The 23,542-nt window shown below is 38.4% G+C and overlaps 1 long non-coding RNA gene across 2 annotated transcripts in view; it reads right to left on the bottom strand.

The window, feature by feature from the left end:
• The window catches only part of LOC128655950 (uncharacterized), a 165,264-nt gene that overhangs the window by 26,451 nt on the left and 115,271 nt on the right, over positions 1-23,542 (bottom strand). Inside the window, exons 3-5 of one of the 2 annotated variants that reach the window (XR_008401944.1) lie at positions 22,636-22,784; positions 19,008-19,081; positions 16,148-16,711 (exon numbers count right to left, since the gene is read on the bottom strand). This is a non-coding gene — a long non-coding RNA (uncharacterized LOC128655950). Of the gene's footprint in view, positions 1-16,147; positions 16,712-19,007; positions 19,082-22,635; positions 22,785-23,542 lie in introns of those variants that run through there. The other variant, XR_008401945.1, reaches the window with a different exon arrangement.

The raw sequence follows: 23,542 nt of genomic DNA, 5'->3' as shown, positions 1-23,542 counted from the left end.
TGCTACAGTTATCCCCACTTCCAGATCAAGCACTCTACAACACAGCTGCACAGATCACCTGCCTGCCCCACTTGTGCACATCATGGATCTTCCATACAGTGCATCCTTTGACCGTCCCCCCACTCGTAGCACTCCCGAGCTACCTGTGCCTCTGGGTGAGGGAGAGCCGGAGTGCTGATTCGCGGACCTTTTTGTCTGCACAACTGGGCCTGATCCACCCCTTGAAGGCGCAGCGAAGCAAGACCTACCTCTACAGCCCCTGAGTCGCCGCTAGGCTCCACTACCTACACCCCATCATCCTGTAATTCTTCAAGCTCTGCCATAGCCCCCAACGGGGAAAGAGAAATAAAGTAAAAAAAGAAGAAAGTGAAAAAATAGATACTAAATAGATACTAAATAGAAATAAATGCATTGGTAAAAAGAAAAGATAAGGAGAAAGAGAAAAAATAGATACTAAATCGAAATTAATGCATGGGTAAAAATGTAAGATTAAAGGGACATGAAATCCAACATATTTCTTTCATGATTAAGACAGAGCATGCAATTTTAAGCAACTTTCTAATTTACTTCTATTTTCTTTGTTCTTTTGGTATCTGTTGTTGAAAACAGGAATATAGGCTCAGGAAAATGCATGTGTCTGGAGCTTTGTATGGCAGCAGTTTTGCAAGGATGTTATTTTGTAAGCAGGAGCTCTAGATGACAGCACTATTTCCTGCCATAAACTACCTAGTTGTCCCTTCAACAAAGAATACCATGGGAACAAAGCAAATGTGATACTAGAAATGCTATGCTTTTTTCAGGCTTAATGGGACTGAAGAAGATAGATTAAAACAGGTAAAGAAGAGGGTCAAAGCAAGAAAGGCAGAATAAGAAAAAAATGATTAAATGTAACAAGTATTTAGGAGAGTGAAATAAAATAGAAAATGGAGTACAGGAAAGAATGAAGGGAAACGTTTTGAGCAGTAGAAAAGAAATAGCAAAAATGAAGAAAATGAAGAAGAGAGAAAGATATAGAAAGAGTGCAAATAAAGAGATAAATGTAAAATGAAAATGTTTAATCTCTAGAATGCAAAGGAAGATTTCCAACTGAGAATCCCACTTCTGATTAACATCCTCGGAACCCCTAGCACAGCATCAAACAAAGGAGAAATGTAGTCATCTAACCGACCTCTGGCTGCAGGGGTTCGATCTGGCTGCGCATGATCAAAAAGAAATATGGGGTTATCCTCATATAAATATGGGTAGTTACAGTACATAACTTTGATCTTCATATGATTCTCTACTCAAATAAATGCATGGGTGTCATAGGGTTATCTGTATTTTTAATTGTATTGATTTATTAATTGCTTTCACATCATACCCCCAAGACAGACACCATTTGAAAGAGAAGTTGATTACCTTTCCAGTGGTGGGTTTTGGGGGATTATAGGGCTTAAAGAGACCTAAATGTTTAAGCACTTAAAAGTGATGCAGCTTATCCGTAAAAAGCTGACTTGAAAATATCCCATGAGCATAAGAAGGAAGTTATTCTATAATCAGGATAATTGTCCCAGGGCCTAACCAAGCTACCTTAAAGAGAAGGTAAAGTTACCTCGATGATGATCTCAAATATTCTTCATTGTTTCAAATTAATATGAGTTTAATTCATGATTTTTTTTAAATTGATTATAAATAAAGTAATCAGCGTTTTAACTCCGCTTTTGCCGGTCTGCAAATTCAACCCATTTTTTAAATTATTTTTTTCTGTCATGATCACGTGTTTATATTATCCAATTGAAAATCTGTCCGTTAGGTGGCCATCAATCCACGTCATCAGCCTAGTTGATGTACTGCTCATGCTCTACAATTTATTTCGGCATTTTTTAATCCATGCGCACTCCCGTTTTGCACATGCGTACTTGTTTGATATCGGAATTCCCATATTAAAAGATCAAATTAGAGCAAACTACATGTATTGTATTTAGTATTTATAATTATTGCTTGAATAGGATATGCAGGGAATGAATGGAACGGGTAGATGATTGCAAGTATGCAGCTGATATCTCTGACAATATAGTAGTCAATGAATATAGAAATTCATTGACTACTATGTAACAACGGCAATTGGCGCATGCGCAGTTGTAAACAACTTCATGATCGTGCTTTGGAGAGGCAAAGAGAGCGGGTGAGACTGCTGAAGACGTCACACTGAGGATTACAAGGAAGTAGCAGATGGGAGGAGATGGCTGCAAGACAGTACAGATTTTGAATTGAACTATTATAAAAACTGTAGCTAAAATATAAAAAATAAATAAATAGTGATTTGATTAAGGTACTATAGATAAATGCTTGGTCAATTTCGAAAGCTGATAAATTTACCTTCAATTTAAGATTTGTTAAGCCCAGAACTACACAGGAGGATCTTGTCAATGATCGCAAGGCAGCTGGGACCATAGTCACCAAGAAAACAATTGGTAACACACTAAGCCATGAAGGACTGAAATCCTGCAGTGCCCGCAAGGACCCCCTGCTCAAGAAAGCACATGTACAGGCCCATCTGAAACTTGCCAATGAACATATGAATGATTCAGAGGAGAACTGGGTGAAAGTGTTGTGGTCAGATGAGACCAAAATCAAGCTCTTTGGCTTCAACTCAACTCGGCATGTTTTGGAGGAGGAAGAATGCTGCCTATGACCCCAAGAACACTATACCCACTGTCAAACATGGAGGTGGAAACATTATGCTTTGGGGGTGTTTTTCTGCTAAGGGGAAAGGACAACTTCACTACATCAAAGGGAAGATGGACGGGGCCATGTACCGTCACATCTTGGGTGAGAACCTCCTTCCCTCAGCCAGGACATTGAAAATAGGTTGTGGATGGGTATTGCAGCATGACAATGACCCAAAACACACGGCCAATGCAAAAAAAGAGTGGCTTAAGAAGAAGCACATTAAGGTCCTGGAGTGGCCTAGAGGGAGGGAGCTGAAGGTTCAAGTCAAAACTTCAGCCTCAAAACCTTAATGACTTGGAGAGGATCTGCAAAGAGGAGTGGGACAAAATCCCTCCAGAGATGTGTACAAACCTAGTGGCCAACTACAAGAAATGTCTGACATCTGTGATTGCCAACAAGGGTTTTGCCACCATGTACTAAGTAATGTTTTGCAAAGGGGTCAAATACTTATTTCACTCATTAAAATGCAAATCAATTTATAACTTTTTTTGAAATGCGTTTTTCTGGATTTTTTGTTGTTATTCTGCCTCTCACTGTTCAAATAAACCTACCATTAAAATTATATATAGAGAGAGAAAATGATAGACTGATCATTTCTTTGTCATTGAACAAACGTACAAAATCAGCAGGGGATAATGCACCACATTGTATTGATTTAACTCCACTTGTAATTAAACCCTATGGCCTCTAGTTATCAAGCCGTCAACCGCAAATACGCTGGAATTCTGCAGCGTATTTGTGGGGAGCCTGATTCACCTTAGTTATCAAACCCTACAGACCGGCAAAAGTAGAATATAGTGTCGTAACATACGATCCGCTGGACTCAGTCCGACACAGATCGATGCTTACGTCAATCCAGATGTTCCGAACGCAAGTTCGGCACAATCTGACTATTTTGCTAGTTATCAAATAACTAGCAGGTACGCTCGCCACTTTTCCGGCCCAGCGTACCTGGAAGACTTCTTCCCGCCTGGAGGACCTCGTTGAGGACTTCGGCCCGGTTGGGTGAAAACGTCTCAAGGTAGGGTGATCTTCAAGGGGTTAGTGTTAGGTTTTTTAAAGGGGGATTAGTTTTTTTTTTAGAGTAGGGTTGGGTGTGTGTGTGGTGGGTTTTAATGTTGGGGGGAGTTGTATTTTTTTTTTTTACAGGTAAAAGAGCTGATTACTTTGGGGCAATGCCCCACAAAAGACCCTTTTAAGGGCTATTTGTAATTTAGTATAGGGTAGGACTTTTTATTATTTTGGGGGGCTTTTTTATTTTATTAGGGGGATTAGATTAGGTGTAATTAGTTTAAAAATTTTGTAATTATTTTATTATTTTCTGTAATTTTTTTTTGTACTTGATACTTGATAATTTTTCTTAATTGTATTTAATTGTATTTAGTTTAGTACATTTATTTAATTATAGTGTAGTGTTAGGTGTAATTGTAACTTAGATTAGGTTTTATTTTACAGGTATATTTGTATTTATTTTAACTAAGAAGTTATTAAATAGTTAATAACTATTTAATAACTATTGTACCTAGTTAAAATAAATACAAACTTGCCTGTAAAATAAAAATAAACCCTAAGATAGATATAATGTAACTATTAGTTATATTGTAGCTATATTAGGGTTAATTTTATAGGTAAGTATTTAGTTTTAAATAGGAATAATTTATTTAATGATAGTAATATTTATTTAGATTCATTTAAATTATATTTAAGTTAGGGGGTGTTAGGGTTAGGGTTAGAATTAGGTTTAGGGGTTAATAAATTTAATATAGTGGTGGCGACATTGGGGGCAGCAGATTAGGGGTTAATAAATAAAGGTAGGTGGCGGCAGTGTAGGGGGACAGATTAGGGGTTAATAAATGTAGGTAGGTGGTGGCGGTGTAGGGGGGGGCAGATTAGGGGTTAATAATATAATGTAGGTGGCGGTGGGCTCCGGGAGCGGTGGTTTCGGGGTTAATAATTTTATTTAGTTGCGACGGGGTCCGGGAGCGATGGTTTAGGGGTTAATATATTTATTAGAATTGCGGCAGGGTCCGGGAGAGGCGGTTAAGGGGTTAATAGATTTATTAGAGTTGCGGTGGGCTCCTGGAGCGGCGGTTTAGGGGGTAAAACAGTATTGTATAGTGTGGGTGCTTAGTGACAGGGTAGCAAGAAAGCTGTGAAAAAGCCGAAGAGCAGCGAGATCAATGACTGTTAGTTAACAACAGTCCGCTGCTCATCGCTCCGTACTTGGTGCGCGGCTTTTTGACAGCTTTTTTGATAATTTTGGAGAACGTATTCAGGTCCGCGGCAGCGATGTTAGGCGAACTTAGGCGAGCGTACTGGTGCCGTCGAATGCAGGTAAGTTGACGGCTTCATAACTAGAGGCCTTTGTATGTAACTACCTACTGACAAATTTGAATATACAGTATATTGGTACATTGGATAGAATGCCACTTGTTTCAGTTGGCTTAAACTCCAGGTCAACTGAGATTCTAGCAATGCCAGATGTGGAAATTCAGTCTATTTAAAAAACAAAATTAATATGTATTGCAGGTCTAAAACACCTGTTATGCTTTATCAAAACTGTATATAAATATTTTATAAAAATATTCCATACGGTCTTGGAAATATATTTATTCCATAGGTCTGAGTCATTAGCTATTATAAAATTATCTTATATGAGTTAAAGTAACAATGACAAATAAAAAGTTTGCAATAAATATCAGAGATGAGTTATTAGAAGATTCACTTCTATTGGTCCAGGTGTACTAAAATAAATAGGACTTTTGATCAAATTAACCAATTTGTAGAGCCTGGCGGTTATTTTCTAGTTCTTGCGTGCAGAGACTAGTGCTGACATATGTACAATGTGGAATTTCATCTTAAACACCTTGAAACAGCCAAAGTCATATTAGGCCACCTTATCTTGTGTTTTCCTGAGGCAATGACATGTCATAGTGGAACATTAATTTGAGTGATTAACATTGGTACATATTTGCTCCAATTTCAAAGAAGAAAGCAAACGTGAGTGATCACAGACAAGAGAATAATAAATGGATAAGAGCGACACCTGTCCGTTTGTTAGCTTGTGAATTTGAAACAAGGTAAATGTTTCCTGACTGACGACATACATCAAAGGGTTTAGAGTTATTGTTCTCATATTTAAAAATGTAGCCTAAAAATTTAGCTACACCCATAGGTGATATAAAATAAAATGAATGATGTTTCATTACTCTGCTTTTGAAATATATGAATCAGCTATATTAAAAGGGACATAAAAATATTTTTTTATAAATGTATATACAGGTACAAAACCCTTTATCGAAAAACTGCTTGAAATCAGAAAAGTTTTTTTTTTAAATAGTATGGATTTCAGAATATTTGTATATTTGCATCAACAAAATGGGACAGCTCGGAGAGGGGATGGGACCAATAGTAAACATCTTATGTCCCTTAGGCAATATTTACATGTCATAATACAGTTTATACATGGAACCTAAAGGTCGTTTTATATAATTTGTAATACTTTGTATACATAAAAGATGGTACAGTACTTTCATCAGAAAGTTAATAGTTGTTGTTTTAAATAAATATAGACTCTTATTTGCATTTTAGAACACAAAAAAACAAACCAAATACACAGGCAGAGAAGATTGTGACAAACTTTCTAATTTACTTTTATCATCAAATGTGTTTTGTTCTCTTGGTATTCTTTGTTGAAAGCTAAAACTAGGTAGACTCATATGCTAATTTTTAAGCCCTTGAAGGCCGCCTACCTCAGAGTTTGTGCATGCCAAAATATCCTGGACTCATTTGTCTAGGATGATTGACAAATGACAAGCTGTGCTCAAGAGCAGGAGGTGGGAATTCACAAGCATTTGCTCAAGCAATGTTAAATTCCAACCGCAGATGCTGCATCAGAAGCCCTGAAGCTATGTGGACATTAAGTCCTCTTAAATGACGTATTGGAGAAAGATGTGAGGCCACCACTTTACAATTTCTCAAAAGCTTCCATGAGGAGATATTTTGAAGAACTATCTCAATACTTATGCTCAATACTATACTTTCATAATTGGGAATCCGAATAATATCTTCTAATGAGACTTCTTTAGGGAGTGACACCTCTTCTACGTGGTACCACCCTGATTTATCCCCTCTCTTGCTCCAAACAGCCTTATGTGTAGGTCTAGTAGCTTCGTGATATAAATAGACATTTGGGAAAGTTACCCAACCCTTGGAAAACCCCCATTGAAGAGTATTGTTTGCTATTCTAAGCTTCTTATCCTGCCATACAAACTTCATGAACATATGATGTGATTGTCAACATTTATATTACGGCGCAGTTAAAGGAATAAACCTAAACAAGAATATTACCTTGAGAAGAATCAACATCTTCAGTTCACATATTTTTTTAAAACAAGAATTTAAATACAGTCATGTGGTTTACAAGCAACGGTGCACAGATTTGTATTGAGTTTCACATGTACTGCGGAGCTTATCATATCTTTTTTGAATAACGATTGGAAATATGCAACATTTTTTAATATATATTTATATGTCTAGTTTAAATGGCCTATTTGATCTTTAGAGCAAGAGCTAAGAATCTCTGGTTATATGAGTGACATATGTATATTACCATTAAAGGGACACTCAACACCAGAATTGTTGTTGTTTAAAAAAGATAGATAATCCTTTTATTATCCATTCCTCAGTTTTGCCTAACCAACACGGTTATAATAATACACGTTTACTTATTTACCTCTATGCCTCTGCTAACTGCCCCCTTATTTCAGTTCTTTTGACAAACTTGCATTTTAGCCAATCAGTGCTGACTCTTAGGTAACTTCACGTGCGTGAGCTCAATGTTATCTATATGACACACATGAACTAACACCCTCTAGTGGTGTAAAACTATCAAAATGCATTCAGATTACAGGCGGCCTTCAAGGTCTAAGAAATTAGCATATGAGCCTATCTAAGTTTAGCTTTCAACTAAGAATATCAAGAGAACAAAGAAAAATTGGTGATAAAAGTAAATTGGAAAGTTGTTTACAATTACAAGCCCTTTTTGAATCATGAAAGTTTATTTTGGATTTAACTGTCCCTTTAACTATGTAAGGTATAATGATACATTTTGCTATTAGATGCAATTAATTTATGTGATAAAAATATAAATGGTTTTCATAATGATTACCTGATTCAGATAGGGTATACAATTTTAAATAGCTTTCCAATTTACTTCTATTATCTAATTTGCTTTGTTGGTATATTATTATTATTTATTTACAAAGCGCCAACAGATTCCCCAGGGCTGTCCATGGGTACAAAATAAAAGTACAGTACAATACAATATAAAAGACACTAAAGTTTAAAGGGACACTGAACCCAAATTTTTTCATTTGTGATTCAGATAGAGCATGACATTTTAAGCAACTTCTAATTTACTCCTATTATCACATTTTCTTCATTATCTTGCTATCTTTATTTGAAATGCAAGAATGTAAGTTTAGATGCCGGCCCATTTTTGGTGAACAACCTGGGTTGTTCTTGCTGATTGGTGGATAAATTCATCCACCAATAAAAAAGTGCTGTCCACAGGTCTGAACAAAAAAAAAAGCTTAGATGCCTTCTTTTTCAAATAAAGATAGCAAGAGAATGAAGAAAAATTGATAATAGGAGTAAATTAGAAAGTTGCTTCTGCAAAGGTGAGAATTATGTTAGTGTGGAGTTAGATGAGGGCAGCTATTAGGTAAGTGGAATTAATTTGTTACTGATTTGGAGATAGGTTTCCCTGAACAAAAAGGTCTTATGGGAGCGTTTAAAGGAGGAAAGGTTAGGGGAAAGTCTGACAGCGCGTTCCAGATGGTTGGTGCCACACGAGAGAAGTCCTGTAGTCTAGCATGGAAGGAGGTGATGGTAGAAGATGCAAGGAGCAGGTCATTGATGGATCTTAGGAGGCAGGCTGTAGTATATTTGCTGATGAGTGAGGACAGGTAAGGGGGGCTGCGTTGGTAAGGGCTTTGTAGGTTAGGGTGAGAATTTTTTTTTTTTTTAAATAACATTTTTATTCAGAATTCGGTTCAAATATACAACAGAAAGTTGTATAAAAGATATTACACCCCAAACACTCCTCATGTGTTCCTAAACAAAAGGAAAATAGTCTCAAGTTGCAATAAACGTCTCAGAGTAGTCTCAGGGCAGGCCGGTATATGTATAGTTATGTGGTTCTAAATACCTCCATACACAGCCACAGGTCCCTGAAATGATGACCGTTGATCTCAAATGAATATGTAACGGATAACCGTTGTACAGCACGATCTGTCCTAACTCAAAGGCACTGTGATAGTCCTGCACAGTGTTGGCGTTGTCACCCGGTGTATTCCTCTACGATGCCTGATGATGACGTCACGGCCACGCTGTAAGCGAGATGCTCCGATGCAGCTCTGTAGATGTGGAGATCTTAGGCACTCCACCCACGGAAATATGAAAATAGAAGAAAAACAAAGAGCGCATCCGGATTCAAGTGCGTTTTATGATACAACCAATAGGGTATTAAGACATAATAAAGAATGAAAATCCATATTCCACATTGGTCTACAATTTGTGACCCGATATCTCAATTATTTTTGTATCCATTCGAATTAAGAACAGTAAATATCACATGCAGCTGACTCGAGAGATAGATACATTGTAAGTAAGAAGGTAAGGCCGTGTAAAGATGAATTATCTCTAGAAATCAGATATCAGTACTTCCTACTCCTAGTGTATAGGTATTTCTATAGCTGGTGATGGAGAGGGGAGAGGGGTAGAAGCTAGGAGGGGAGGGGAGGGGGATCAGGACGAGGGGAAAAAAATTAAGGGGGTGGGGGGGAAGAGTGGGTAGGTTCATTCTATTCTGAGAAGGTTTCTATCTAGGTTTCTATCCATGGACCCCAGATTTCATAGTAAAAAGCAGTTTGGTCTAGGGATCTATAGGAGTATAGTTCCATCTGTTTTATATGCTGCAGGATAGGTAAGACCTGTGGTATAGTGGGAGGGTTTTCATTTTTCCATTGTCTGGCAATTGCCAGCTTTGTAGCCATAAGGAGGTATATAGTGAGGGCTTCCTTAGCTTTCATTAATTCCGGGAAATTAATGTGAAGTAAGGCAATTTCAGGTTTGAGTGCCTATATGTAGTGAAGTGAGAGTTCGGAAAAGCCATCTCCACAGAGGGCGTATCTTGGGACAAGACCACCAGATGTGGAGCGAGGTCCCTGTCTGTCCACAGTTTTTCCAGCATTTGGGTGAGTGGGACCCGTATATTCTGTGTAGGATGGAAGGTGCTAAGTGCCATCATACTGTTACTTTGTACTGTAACTCCCAAAGAGTGGCACAGTGGAGGAGATTTTTAGTTATAAGTATTTGTGTATGTCAGGTATTAATATCCGCTGTGAAACCTATTTCTTTTTCCCAGGCTCTGTGTTGGGAGATTTTATGAAGAGTGGTATGCTTAAGGATAAGATTATAATGAAAAGTTAGGGCATGGGTGGTATTATCTCCCTGAAGCCACTTTGTTTCCCATATGGTCAATGACCTGATACCTTGTTTTGGGTATCCCCATGATTTCAACCAGGAACTAAGGCGAAAAAGCTTTGAAGTGGAGGGAGGTAGGGATATCAAATTTCATGCAGAACTGCTGATGTGGGATCTAGTTATCTTGGTCATAGAAGTGTGTAACCAGAGAGGGTGGGAAATTTCGCCAGCTCTTCAAGTGAGAGTCTGGAAGGCAATAGAGAGCTCCGCTTAAAGTAAGAGCAGGAGAGGGGTGGGGCGCAATGTCAGAATTATGTCTGTTGGCATCCCAGAATTTTAAAGCGCCTGGTATTGTGGATGGTAAGTCAACTAAACTACCTCTGTAGTGTGCTGGGATCCAGGGTAAGTCAGCTAGAGTGGGTCCGGTCGGTAAAGCAGCCAATTCTATATCAGTCCAACGAGGAGAGTTAGTTGTGCATGATCAGCTGAGTATATGTGAGAGTCTAGCTGCCGTGTAATATAAAATGATATTAGGTAGATCTAGTCCCCCGTGTGAGCTTGGTCTCTGTAGTGTGGTGCTAGAGGTGCGTGGTCTGTTGCCTTTCCATATATAGTTTGTTATGAGACTCTGTAATTTGTTCAATATAGGTCTAGGAATATTGTATGGAATGCATCGGAACAGGTACGTGAGTTTAGGTATAAAATACATTTTTATAGCTGCTATCCTCCCTGTCCAGGAAATTTCCTTAAATCCCCAAGTGAGAAGAAGATTCCGAAACTCTGTGAGTCTCTCTGCATAATTTTTAGCTATTGTGAGCTCCGGGTCAGGACTTAAGCAAGTACATTCTTGAGGTGGAATGTTTAAGTGTAGGGCTTCTGTTTTATTGATATTCAACTTGTAGTAAGATAAGTGACCAAATTCCTTTATGAGCTTAAATACTGCTGCAAGGGAGGTAGTTGGTGAAGTGAGGAATAAAGTTATGTCATCTGCATACAGTGATATAGTGTGCGATGATGTCGCTAGTTGTACCCCAGTGATATCGCTTGTGCTAAGGGTTCTATTGTTAGGGCAAAAAGAAGGGGTGAAAGTGGACAGCCTTGTCTAGTGCCATTGGTGATTTGGAAGGTTTATGAGTTAAATCCTACTCCCTTCACTCTAGCTGTGGGAGACAAATAAATAGCTTGGATCGTGTGTATAAAAGTATCCGGGATATTGAAGGCTCTCATCGTTAGCCATAGATATTCCCATCCTACCCTGTCAAAGGCCTTCTCGGCGTCTAAAGACAAGGCCTTTTCTATGATCGACAAGATGTCAAGTATTCTCCTAGTGTCATCTGGACCCTCTCTATGAGGTATGAAGCCCACCTGATCTGGGTGGATTAATGGGTTAAGGACTCTTGATAGACGATCTGCAAGAATTTTAGCATATAATTTGGTGTCTAAGTTAAGCAGGGATATGGGCCGGTAACTACTACATTGATCAGAGGGTTTTCCAGGTTTCAATATTGTAGTTATGGATGCCTCTAGATACTCTTTGTCAAAGGATCCTTTATGTATAGTCTCGTTAAATAGCCTACATAGTATTGGGGCTACTAACGATTGGAACGATTAGTAGAAGCGAACTGTGTACCCGTCGGGGCCTGGGGATTTCCCTAATTTCAAGTTTTGAATTACTTTTAGGACTTCCTCTAGTGTAATTGCATTATTCAACATAGTGGCGTCTTCTGTTGGGAGAAGTGGAAGTTGAAGTGCGCTTAAAAATGTTTTTATGCTATCTGAGTTTGGTGGGGGATTGTCAGGGTTTTCTCGTAGGTTATACAAGGCATGATAATAGGCTCTGAAGGCGTTACCTATGTCTTTGGGGGAGAAAACTGCTTTATCCGCCGTGTCTCTAATTGATAATATTTTGGCCTGTGCGGTGTGATGTCTAAGCTTAGCTGCAAGAAACGCGGAAGCTTTGTTACTATAATGATAGAAGATCTTTTGGAATTTCTCTAGAATTTCGCTGTTTTTTTTAAATTCTAATTCCTTAATTTGTTTGGTAACTTCAGCTATTTCCTGTACTACGGAATCAGAGTACGAGGCCTCTATGGCCTGTTGGAGTGTTCTGACTCACACCACCAATAGAGCCAAGGGAGCGCCTTGCCTGCTACATTTGTCTGCGTCAATTGCGATATAGTGACCCCTGAGATAAGCCTTAAGAGTGGCCCACAATGTCCCTACTGAGGTCTGAGATTTGTCATTGATAGCTAGAAATTCTATTATCTTTTCCTGTATCTCTATTTTGATAATGGGGTCTGTGAGAAGGCGATCTTTAAGCCCCCACATAAGGGGAGGGTGGTGAGTGAAATTTGGACCTATAGATAATGTTGTTGCATCATGGTCTGACCAAGAAACTGGTAATATTTTGGTAGAAGCAATGTCATCTAATAACTTAGAACTAATAAAAAAGTAATCTATACAGGTAAATTATCTATGTGGAGGAGAGTAGAAAGTATATTCTCTATCTTGTGGGTGTGTCACCCTGCAGGAATCATACAGGTCAAATTGGATAATGAGTTGTTGAAAGGCCCTGGATAGAGGGTGAGTTACTCTCTCTGAGGTGGATATCCTAGGTCCTATTCTATCAAGGGGTGAGAATTTTTAATTTAATTCTGCTGTGAATGGGAAGACAGTCACAGAGTGGTGCAGCAGATACAGAGCATCGGGAGAGGTGGATTAGCCTAGCAGAGGCATTTAGGATGGATTGAAAAAGGAGAGAGGTGGGAGAGAGGGAGGCCAGTTTGTAGGTTATTACAGTAGTCAAGTTGGGAAATTACCAGGGAGTGGATTAGCTGTTTAGTAGTTTCAGCACTCAGAAACAGACGCATTTTGGAGATATTGCGTAGGTAGTTGCGACAGGATGAAGAGAGCAAATGGATGGATGGTATGAAGGACAGATTGGAGTCAAGTGTAACTCCTAGGCAGCGGACTTGGGGTGATGGGGAGATGGTGGTGCCACCAACCGTAATTGAAAAGTGAGAAACTGGGGTAGAATTACAGGGGGATTAGAAGGAGCTCAGTCTTCGACATTTTTAGTGTGTGAGAGGCCATCCAAAAAGAAATGCCAGATAAGCGGACACTGATGTGAGAATGGACAGAAGGAAAGAGTGCAGGGTGGATAAGTAGATCTTAGTATCATCAACATAGAAGTGATAGTTGAAGCCAGAGCTACTGATAAGTTTACGCAGTGAGGAAGTATAAATAGAGAAGAGTAGAGGACCCAGAACAGAGCCTTGAGGTACTCCAACAGATAGAGGCAATGGATAGGAGGAGTCGCCAGCAAAGGAGACAGAAAAGGACCTATTATAGAGCTAAGAGTGGATCCAGGAGAGGGCAGTGTCAGAGAGCCCAAGGGAGCTAAGAGTCTGTAGGTAAAGGGGATGGTCAACGGTGTCAAAGGCAGCAGACAGGTAAAATAAGATAAGTATTGAGTAGTGGCTGTTGTTTTTAGCAGAAAGAAGATCATTAGTAACCATGGTGAGGGCAGTCTCAGTTGAGTGTTGGGGACGGAAGTCAGATTGCAAGGGGTCAAGCAATGAGTTGGAGGACAAGAAGTGTGTTAGGCGTTCAAAAACTAGTTTTTCCAGGACTTTGGAAGCTAGTGGAAGCAGTGATATGGGGCGATAGTTTGCAGGAGAATTAGGGTCGAGGGAGTGTTTTCCGAGGATGGGGGTGACCTTTGCATGTTTGAAGGAAGATGGGAATGAACCGGTAGTAAGGGATTGGTTGAATATGTGAGTAAGAACTGGAGTGAGGGCAGAAGACAGAGAAGGTATTAGATGTGAAGGGATAGGGTCAAGTGGGAAGGTAGTGAGGTATGAAGAAGACAATAGGGAACTCACTTCATTCTCAGTAGTTGGGGGAAGGTGCTGAGAGTGGTGGAGGGAGTGGGAAGGGCAGAGATGGAAGGTTGCAGTCTTGTATTGGGATATTACTGCGGATGGTAAGTGTTTTGTTGAAAAAGTAGTCTGCCAGGTCTTGAGCACTAAAGGCAGATGAGTGAGTAGATATAAAATAAGTAGGTTGGATTTGCTAAGTGAAGGACAGAGGAGTAAGAATAAATAATTAATGTATAGTGGAGGACATCTGGATCAGAGCGGGATTTCCTCCAGGCACGTTCACCAGCACAGGAGCATTTTTGCAGGTAGCAAGTTTGCTTAGATTACCAGGGTTGGAGCTGACAACGTGGGGTTTTGTGTATTTGGGGAGGAGCAAAAGTGTCAAGTGCAGAGGAGAGAGTATTGTTATAGTGGGTTGTAGCAAGGTCAGGGCAGGATATCATGGAAGTGTGGGGGAGGCGTTTTTGAATACGTTTGGAAAGTTAGAGAGGATCCACAGTGTGCAGATTTCAACAGGTGCGGGGGCAAGGGGGAGAAATAGGTTTAGCCTGTATATTAATAATAAAGGTGAACAGATGGTGGTATGAGATAGGAAATAGGCAACAGGTGACGTCAGAGAGAGAGCAGATGTAGGAGAATACCAGATCAAGGGAGTGTCCGTCATGGTGAGTGGGGAATAGGGTGGATTTTGAGAGACCAAAGTAGTTTGTGAGTGAGAGAAGCTTAGAAGCAGCAGGGGCAGATGAGTTATCAATGGGGATGTTGAAGTCCCCTAGGATTAGAGCAGGTGTATTTGTAGAGAGAAAGTGAGAAAGCCAGGCAGCAAAGTTATCAGAGAATTGGGAGGTTGGTCCAGGGGGGCGATAAATAACTGCCACCCTGAGGGAGAGGGGGGAGAACAGGCGTATGCAGTGAACTTCAAAGGAGGAAAAGGAGAGAGATGGATGAGGATGCAGGTGCTCATAGGAGCAGGAAGGGGAGAGTAAGATGCCAACACCACCACAATGTCTCTCACCTGGCCTAGGTGTGTGGCTAAAGTGGAGACCACCATGCATGAGGGCAGCAATGGAAGCGGTGTCAGAAGATGATAACCAGGTTTCAGTAATTTCTAGAAGATTGAAAGCATTAGTAACAAACAGGTCATGAACAGTTGTAAGTTTGTTACAGATAGAGTGAGCATTCCAAAGAGCACAAGAAAAGAGAGGGGATAAGCGCTGTGGGTAAAAAGAGATTAGATTGTTAGGATTGCGTGACCTTAAGTTTTTGCAGTGGGGGACTGAGTGAGTGTGTAAAAGTGTGGTGATTGCTGCAAGGCCAGGGTTAGGAAAGATGTCACCAGCAGCAAGCAGTAGTAGCAGTGAGAGTGACAGAAGGTGAGAGTGAGACTTGTAGGAGTGCGTATGACTAGACACAGGAGTTAGAGGGGGAAGTGTTTCTAAGGAGATAGAGTAGTTCATGAGAGGACAGCATAGGGGATGAGAGAAGAGAAGGGTGAGATATGGATAGTGTGGGGGTTATCCTTTGTTGCAGAAGTAGCAATAAACTACTGAGAGCTAGTTAAGCACAACTGGTCAGCCAATGGTCAGCCAATGACCAGAGGCATATATGTGCAGCGACCAATCAGCAGCTATCCCCCAGCAGTGCTTTGCTGCTATTGAATCTACCTATGTATTCTTTTCAATTAGATAATGGAAGTAAATTGGGATAGTTGTTTAAAATTGCATGCTCTATCTGAATCATAAAAGAAAAATGTTGGGTTTAATGTCCCTTTAAAGATGCAAACAGGTAAAGGTTGAGATATGTCTCTTTGTCAAGGCTTTACAAGACAATCATTTATTCATAGTATTCTTGCTGCCTACTAAGCAACAGTGAATATTAAATTGTTGCCATTGGTGTTGTAAAATAAATGTCCCCCTTATTATTTGTTATGCCCTTTCAATATTTCTATAGAACAAATATTAACATCAAAATATTAAATGTTTTTATTTTAATTTCACATTGAAGTTTACTATAACCAAAATCTGAATTTTCTTATTTGAATATGTATGGGTCACATTCAATAAAAGTTAAAATGAATGCTTTTATTTTTCAAAAATAACATTTTAATGATCAGCAACCATTTTACATTTGTTTAAAATGAGCAGGTAGGGCCAGTTTTTGTTATATCTACATCCTATGACCTGCATTCCCTCTTGTTCCCTCTATTTCATGCATTATTCTCTTTCTCCCCCAGACTCCAATACAAGCTCATTGATATCACAAATGTAAACATACTGTCATGGTCCATCTCTTCATTTTTCTTGTATTGCCTTGTTTTTCTTGCCGTTTTTCATTGTCATGTTTGACACATTTTGCTGCATATATTTATGATGAAGATATCTTTTGTATGACACTGCATTGTGATAGTTTACATATCTGTGTACTTATTGAGTTTATTGCATTGATCACAATGGTTTTTGACTCCTGATTTGTTGATGACCACCCTTCTGTTTAGGGTTCCTGTTCTTCTTGGATGGTGATTTGACACAAGGGGGCCGATTTATTAAAGTGCAGACTGACATGATACGATGTAGCGTATCATGTCCGATGCAAACCGATAAATTTATCATTGCACAAGCAGTTCTGATCACCTGGAAATAAAATCATGCAGGCATTCACAGTGCATCTTTTTGCTGTTTTCAATTTAATATATAATTATAATTTGCAGCAGATAGAAAACTAGACTCCATCTTAAACAAAAAAGCAAAGTATCTGTAATTAACTATTAACCAAAATCGTTCATCTAAAATATACAAATATTTGACTAGAAATACAGTTTCACCAGCACTTCCTAAATCTATATTTGCTAAATATTTATATAAAATAAATATTTATATAGGATGTACAGTATATTTAATAAAATGTTTGTTTTAATATAATATTGGAAATGGCATCTGTGCATGCTCACCAAATTTAATTTACTTTTTTTTCTACCATGCAAGCATGCGTAACATCAAAGATGACAATTTGATTTTTAAATCTCTAGATCTACTGTTGAGTTTTTTTTATTAATATAAAAGGATAAAGCTACCTTTCAATATATATCTACTTAACAATGGCCTAGATTACGAGTTTTGCGTTAGAGGCTATGCGGTGCTAACGAGCAGTTTTCCCTCACTGCTCACTTACCTGCAGCGCTGGTATTACGAGTTTTCAGAAACCCGTTGTTAAAAGACAAGGTTTTTTTAGATAGTATTTCATCTGGGGGGTTGGTTGTGTGGGTGGTGGGTTTTACTGTTGGGGGGGTTGTTTGTAGTTTTTTTTTTCAGGTAAAAGAGAGATTACTTTGGGGCAATGCCCGCAAAAGGCCCTTTTAAAGGCTATTGGTAGTTTAGTTTAGGCTAGGGTTTTTTTTAATTTGGGGGGGCTTTTTTATTTTAATAGGGCTATTAGATTAGGTGTAATTAGTTTAAATATCTGTAATTTGTTTATTATTTTCTGTAATTTAGTGGGGTTTTTTTTTGTACTTTAGCTAATTTAATTTAGGTAATTGTATTTAATTTAGTTAATTTATTTAATTATAGTGTAGTGTTAGGTGTTATTGTAACTTAGGTTAGGTTTTATTTTACAGGTAAATTTGTCTTTATTATAGCTAGGTTGTTATTAAATAGTTAATAACTATTTACTAACTATTCTACCTAGTTAAAATAAATACAAACTTGCCTGTAAAATAAAAATAAACCCTAAGCTAGCTACAATGTAACTATTAGTTATATTGTAGCTAGCTCAGGGTTTATTTTATAGGTAAATATTTAGTTTTAAATAGGAATAATTTAGTTCATGATAGTAATTTTATTTAGATTTATTGTAATTATATTTGTTAGGGAGTGTTAGGGTTAGGGTTAGACTTAGGTTTAGGGGTTAATAACTTTAACCTCTTAAGGACATATGATGGAATTTTTCCGTCATAAAACAATTGAGCAAACAGAAAGCTGTGTCCTTAAAGGGTTAATATAGTGGTGGCGACGTTGGGGGCGGCAGATTAGGGGTTAATAAATGTAGGTAGGTTGCAGCGACATTGGGGGCGGCAGATTAGGGGTTAATAAATAGTATGTAGGTGTCGGCGATGGATGTTGGGAGCAGCAGATTAGGGGTTAATAGATATAATGCAGGTGGCGGCGGTGTCTGGAGCGGCAGATTAGGGGTTAATAATTTTATTATAGTGTTTGCGATGCGGGAGGGACTCGGTTTAGGGGTTAATAGGTAGTTTATGGGTGTTAGTGTACTTTTTAGCACTTTAGTTATGAGTTTTATGCTACACCGTTGTAGCGTAAAACTTATAACTACTGACTTTTAAATGCGTTAGGACTCTTGATGGGGTAGGGTTTACCGCTCACTTTTTGGCCTCCCAGGACAGACTCGTAATACCGGGGCTATGGAAGTCCCATAGAAAAAAGACTTTACAAAGTATACGTACGTTGTTTTGCGGTAAGCCCAAAGAAGTGTGCGGTGACCTTAAACCTTCAAGACTCGTAATAGCAGCGGTAGTAAAAAAGCAGCGTTAGGACCTCTTAACGCTGCTTTTTTACCCTAACACACAACTCGTAATCTAGCCGAATATTTCTTGAAGATTGGTAATGCCATTTTTTGCTATAGCTTTTGCCAAAACCATTGAATGGTCAAAGTGAAAGATATTAATGCGTCACATGTAAATATCTCAAAACAATTCAAAGATTTATTTTAAACTTTCGGGATTTGTAGCAACTTCGAGTCCAAGGTAAACTAACACAATTTATTCCGATTTAACGCACCATAAGCTTTTGAAAAGCAGAAAATAACATGGAATTTATCATTTTAATTTGAGCGACCCCCTTACACACATTTTTTTATTTTTTCAAAAATACAATAGTAAATTAAATGATAAAGAATGTAAGATTTCACTCTGACCTTTTTTCAATTTTCTTCTAAAATTGTGGATTGCTTGTATGTCCAAATATTTGAAATATACATGAAACATTGCCCTGTTAAAATAAAATTAATTACAAATAGTAGAGGTCTTTCCTCTCTCATTAATCAAGCTCTATATGACTGTGGCATTAAAGTACAAAAAAAAATGGTGCAAAAGTCATCACCAATTTGGAAGCAATTAACTTAGAAAAAAATCTACCCATTGTCAACTGTGTAAACTGTAAAAAAGTAAATGAAAATAAAATTCTACCATTAAAGTAGTTAAATTAGAGAATAACAATTAAGTACAGTATTTGAGGAAAAGCAGAATTTTTCATTGGAAGTGAACCATCGTGGACCAAAGATGTTCTTATGGCTTTTTTGACCTGGTTCTTGCTAAACACATCATATTACTCTACAATGTTCTCATGAATAAAAAGAAAAGAAAGCAGATCAATCACTGAACCTGACATCTTGAAGAAAAAGGAACACTTAAAACCAGGTTACTTGTCTACATATGCTTAATGGTACTAGTAACTGTTAACCTTATAAATGAACAACAAACAGATGTTATTAAATTAAAAAATATGTAGCATTATTTTTGGCCCTTTTTGTAGAAATATTAAAAGTAAAAATGTCAGTACAGTAAATTATTATAGTAAGTTTTTATAGCTTCCTATAAGCCTTAAAGAATCGTTTATTTATGTGTTTTTTAAATGATTTTTGTTATTTTTTTTTTTTTTTGTTTCATAAAATATCCACTGAGTTAAATATTTTGAAGTGATTTAATCAAGGTGTTTTTTTTTTTTTTAAAGTAGACAACGCAAGGTATTACACTAGGCTCATTTTAGTATATTCCCTGCCACCATTTGGCCATCAGATGTATTCAAATACATTAAGATATATCTCCAGTTTTAGGGTTCTCATCAGCATCTTCATATTGACCAGATCCTATCTTACTATATGCATCTGATTTGCTAAATATATGGGGTGATGTTTGGTGGGTCATTTGCAAGAATAACATAAAAGCTGGTGGAGTTTAAATACTGGTAAAGCTGGAGATGTTACATTAATTGTTTAATATAATACAAGTTACATTTCTTGGTACAAGAAAATAAACTATGGGCTAATAGTAACAAAATATGGAGCAGAGAGATGCGCACCTGTGTGTATCAGTAGTATAAAGAGAAAATGGTATACAAAAAGACCCTTGTGACAGGGTACTCACATTTCCTTATAGCACTCAGACAGTGCTATTAGACGCAGACTGGGTATTTATACAGCAACCCAGCTTACTGTTCTCCCAAATACAGGAACTCAGGAATGCAGGAGTCCAAGAATCAGGAACTCAGAGATCACAGGAACAAAGGAATGCTGAATTTTCAACAGCCTGGTACTTCCAGTGGGAGTGATTGGTATAAAGCAAGCAGTATAGGTTAAAATTGAAAACTCAATAAACAATTTATTAAAAGTCAATAAAAGTACATGTTTAAAATAAGAACCATGAAAGCAGGGTGTGCTAGCAGACCCTCCTTAGAATGCTACGTGTTTCTCAGCGCTTCAAAACGCTGTTTCATCAGTCATACAAATATGGCTATAGTTAGCCTTTACATATACATGCTTTACCAATCAAAAAAATCACCTGGGCACCTCCCTCACAGGGGAGCGCATCTAGTAGAGGTTGATTTTGAATACTTGAATTTAAGGGAGAATCAAGATATTATTCTATTATTCTATACTTTATGCTTGACATTGTTTCGTTGGTATATATAAAGAAATTTTAAGTTTGAGCTGTGGATGAAAATATGCACTTTAAACAAAGGGTTAATTGGCTGGGACCACACCCCTGTGAGGGAGGTGCCCATGTGATTTTTTTGATTGGTAAAGCATGTATATAGCAATATTTGTATGCCTGATGCCTGATGAAATGCATAGCATTCTAAGGAGGGTCTGCTAGTACACCCTGCCTTCATGGTTCTTATTTTAAACATGTACTTTTATTGACTTTTAATAAATTGTTTATTGAACTTTTAATTTGAACCTATACTGCTTGCTTTATACCAATCGCTTCCACTGAGTCTGAGTACCCTGTCACAAGGGTCTTTTTGTACACCATTTTCTCTTTATACTACTTATACACACAGGTGCGCATCTCTCTGTTCCATATTTTGTTATAGATTGCTTGACACTAAGGTGTAAGGAGAGTGCTGCCCGCGTAGGAGTTTTTGAGTTTTCCCTCTACCGGAGGAAAAGACCGTTGTGACCACTATCTGGCTCCATACATCACTTCCATTTGGGACTCTTGTTCATAGAGACTGTTATGGTTTGCATACTTAATCACTGATACATACAGTATGCTGATTACCTTGCTGTGAATGTGTGTATATATATATATATATATATTTTTTTTTTTTTTTTTTTTATCAGTATATATATTACAGATAGCACCCTCTATTAGAAGTGTATTTTATAACTCTTCTGTGTAACTGGGCTCATAGAAAGCAGTAGGCAAATTTATAACGAAAATGTATATTTGTTTGACTTTCAGAAAACAAATATCCAAACAAATGCACCAACTAAATTTAAAGGATCATTATACACTAGATTTGTCTTTGCATAAATGTTTTGTAGATGATACATTTATATAGCTAATACAGTTTTTTTTTTTAAATGGATAGTTTAGCTTATTTTTAAATAACATTGTTTTGATTTTTAGACTCCTAACCAAGCCCCAAAATATTAGGAGAATACCGATGTATACCTACTCCAGCTTCCTTCTGTTTGTGTAAAGGGTCTTTTCATATGCAAAGGAAGGGGGAGGGGGGATGTCTGCTATTTCCCACTTTCAGTGGGTATTCCAGTAACCTTTTAAAAAGAGCTAAACTGGAAGCTTCTAAGTAAGTTTTTAAACGGTTTTATACTGGATTTTTATATCAGTATCTGTGCATAGTATTCTTTATAGTAATGTCTATGACATGCAGTTAAATGAAAATTGGTGTATACTGTCCCTTTAAAACAAAAGTTTCTGCCTAGCTTACAAGTGGAGCGTTATTGATCAGTATCACAGGACCATGCTAAGATTAGCATGTAGTCTGGTATTACAACTCCATGGTAAAACTGAATAACCAGAGAACGTTTATCGCAGCCAACATCCCTTTTGCCCACCGTATACTTTCAATGGATAGCGTCACCGCTCTAAACAACTCTCATATTACAAGTTGAAAGTTATGTGTTGCTCATGTGCTCAACATATAACAGGGCTAAAAAAAGTTAGCGTTAGGGCTAGAATAAAACACATGTAAAACATATTAAAATAAAGCATTACACTCATATACATTTGAAATGTAAAATGAATGTTTCTTATTGAAATAAATGTCTAACAAGCGATATGGTATACAGTATGTCAAAGTGTTTGACTGGGAAGGACTTGGTGGATATATGTGTATTAATTTGTATGTGTGTATTGCAATGTGCAAAATTTTAAGGCAATTGTGAAAAAAAAGTGAGAAAGTAAGTGTAGAGCCAAATAGGCTTGCAGCGACATAAGGGTTATGGCTGTCTGGGAGAGTGAAGTTAGAGGGAGTTACTGGTGTTTGCAACAATGTTGCAGGGGTAGGGAGTGGCTTACCTTTCTTATGCTGATGCACTGCATTTCCTGTTCCTCTTTGACCTTGGACAAGAAGCTGACAAGTTGATCCTTCTTCACAGAAGCAGATTACTTCTTCATTCTTCAATCCTTTCATCATGAGGCGTTCCAGACGATCATCCGCTCCTCCCCTGAGATTTAGGGAGGGAAAAGTTCCTGTTACTAGGTGTGGATTACAAGAGCAGCAGCTAAGTATTACTGAAGCTGATCAAATTACCCCCCTTTCTCAAGTTATTGAGGAAACACCTTCCTCACCACCTACAGAACAGGCCACTATTAATCAGCCTAATTTAGCTACTAGGAAAATAACAGAAATAAATCCCCCTAGTCAAGACATTATCACTGTGGAAATGCACCCCCCTCCAAGCTCCCAGCTTCAGGCACACACTATCTCTCCCCCTCCACACCAGCCTACCCCCCCTGCTTTAGCCCCACAAGCAGCAGTTAATCAGGATTTAAATATTCTGGGGATGTTTGCATCTCTACCACCAAATGCGGCAGGTGCAGTTGCATCCCTGCTTTCCTCTCTGGCGCAAGTGATAGCTACTGGAAGCCCCCTAAAAAACTTTAATCTGGCCCCTAGTGCTGCCATTTCTCCTACTGCTGACATTTCTCATGATGTTGGCCCCTTGACTTTGGCCCCCATGGCGTCCGCGCATGTTTTGGCACCAAAATCGCCATCTTTAATTCTTCCCATGGGCTCTGATACAGCCCCTGCTCCTAGGGCCCCCACTGCGAGCCGCGCGCATCCTGCTGCGTTGGTCCCGCCCCCTCCGGTAACTTTTCCAAGGCAGCTCTTCCCCGGGCCTAATCCTAACATCCTTACCCCCCAGCAAAAGTTACCGCACTCATCCGATGTTTTGGTGACACCTCGGCTGGCGGCGGTAAG

The sequence above is a fragment of the Bombina bombina genome, chromosome 4 (genome assembly GCF_027579735.1).
Source record: "Bombina bombina isolate aBomBom1 chromosome 4, aBomBom1.pri, whole genome shotgun sequence".
Taxonomy (NCBI): Eukaryota; Metazoa; Chordata; class Amphibia; order Anura; family Bombinatoridae; genus Bombina; species Bombina bombina.
Note: the sequence above shows the minus strand (reverse complement) of the source record. Positions and strands in the feature narration are given on the sequence as shown.